This window comes from Desmodus rotundus, chromosome X (genome assembly GCF_022682495.2).
Source record: "Desmodus rotundus isolate HL8 chromosome X, HLdesRot8A.1, whole genome shotgun sequence".
Lineage (NCBI taxonomy): Eukaryota > Metazoa > Chordata > Mammalia > Chiroptera > Phyllostomidae > Desmodus > Desmodus rotundus.
This window is the reverse complement of record NC_071400.1, coordinates 100640127-100642431: the sequence shown is the minus strand read 5'-3', so window position 1 is coordinate 100642431 and position 2305 is coordinate 100640127.

Below are 2305 nucleotides of genomic sequence, written 5' to 3'. Positions count from 1 at the left end.
CACAGAGACAGCTGGCTTGAGGGAGGTGGCCCTCTGCCATCTAACCAGCAAAGGAAGGACTGGAGGGAGAGACGCCGCCATGAGAACACAGCCCCGATTGTGTGCACTGGATGTCACCTCCGATGGTTCCGTGCAGACATCCCTGAGACAGACCTTGCAGGAGCCACAGGCGGCCGTGGACGCTGGAATGCTCCCGTCTCTTCCCTCCTGTGTCTCCTGGGTTCAGCCCAAGCTGGCTCCTACCCAGGCTCTCTCTTGTACAGGACAGTTTCTCAGTGCAGCATAATTGTGTCCCCAGAGGCCACCGGGCAATGTCTGGAAACATTTAAGGTTGTTGCAACTGGGAGAGAGGTCTGGCTTCTGGCATCTGGTGGGTGGGGACCAGGGAGGCTGCTTAACACCGTCCAGGGCCCGCCTCAGGGCGTGAGGCTGGGAAACGCTGACCCAGCATGAGAGGGCTTTTACCCTCCCTCTTTCTCCTTCTTCACCTCTGTGTGACCGTTCCTGCATCACCGGTTTATCCAGCCGTTCATCCATCCGTTCACCCATTCCCTATCATCTCTCCATCATTATCTATCTAGTATCTATTTACCTATCATCTATTTATTATTTCTCTAGCATCTATCATCTACCCACCTACCTACCTATTATCTATCTTCTCCTTTTCCTTCTTCATTTCCAAATTCATTTTCATAATAACAGAAAGACCTCACTGGTCTTTGGAAACTGTGTCGGTGGTGGTGTTTGCCCGGATGGTCGAGAAGTGACCCAGGGTGGCCCTGCTGGGGCCGTTGGCTGGTTTTCGTGGGGATGTGACTCCCCCGTTTCCCTCCCCTGGTGACACTGGCAGAGCAGGAAGCGGGAAGCCCAGGTCTTCTGTCCTGTACCACAGGAATATCAGGTCTCTCTGCTCATTGTCCCCTGGAGACTCCTGCAGAGCAGAAGGGACAATGACGACTTGTTGGACCATGTGAGTCCACCGAGATCAAGGAGTTCCTGAAATCCCTGCTGTTTTTTTCTGCCCCCTCCCCGAGGGGCTCTCTGTCCCCTCTTCCCTTCTAAGACTCTCTGCAGCCCATGTGTCCCTGCCCGGCAGGCGGCATTCACTGTGATCCTGCCATTCTCTTCTGTCCGGTCCAGGGGAGGGCCCCAGATGGCCAGCCCTCCAGGGCAGCACGCTTGGGCGCCCACCTGCCTGGTCTTCCTCCTTTCCACCTGTACATTCACTGGGATGCGTGCTGCAGCCAGAGGTTCCAAGCTGGGGGGCCCGGAACCGCACCTGAGGTGCAGACCTTGGTCTGTCCAGTTCTGGACGGTGGCCTTGAATTCCTCGCCAACATTTGAACATCAGGCCTGGACTTCTCGGGACAACCCTTAGTGGCTGGCTGATATGGCCCATGCCCTGTACGAAGCTCTACAGTTGGGTGCAGTGAGGGCTTCCACGTAGATGCACACATTTCCCCAGGAATGGCTGGGCCGCAGGGCCTGCCCGACAGTCACCTGTTGGCTTGGGTGTTGGTGGCCCCATGGAAATCCACCATCACCAAGGTAACACTGATAGGCCCTTATCTTAAGCTCCAGGGGCTTTGCGGAATCAGGAGGAACAGGAACGCAAAAGGCTCCGGGACACTCATTTTCCTCTCAATCCGTTTTCTCTCTCTGGCACAGGTACATTCACTCATTCATTCATTCACCCACCTCACTCACTCACACAGGCCTGAAGTCATTCATTTACGTACTTCATTCGTTCACTCACGCATATGCGAATGCGGGAACGCATTCCTCCCGTCGCTGGTGCACGCGTGAGCCCCTTGGCTCATTTACGCATTCGTGCCTTCCACTCACCGCGCGCTCGGCCAGGGACTCACTGTTCAGGATTTATTCTCCTACTTGCTCCTTCATCCACGCATTTGTCACTCACCCATTCACGCGCACAGCGCCGCATGCACGCATTCAACCCACCAGCCACATGGGCGCGCATCCATTCCCTGACTCCTGTAAGCGTGGAATCATGCGTTCACTCACTTCGTCAAACAGCCGTTGTTCCTGCATTTAGCCACTCCCGCAGCGCTGCGCGCGCGCGTCCGTGCGCCCCTCTTTCCTTCCCTCAACAAGATCTTGGAATGCAGATCCCAGGCTGGCGGGTGTCCACCGTGGCCTCCACGCGGACTGCGCGCTGGCCTTGCGCCCAGGCCCTTGAGCTCATGGCAAACATTTACTTTAGGACCGGCTGGTTAAAGGTTAAATGTCCAAATGGAGAGATCGCGGACTCCTGCATTCAACTGGGAGGAGGCTGCGACGGGGC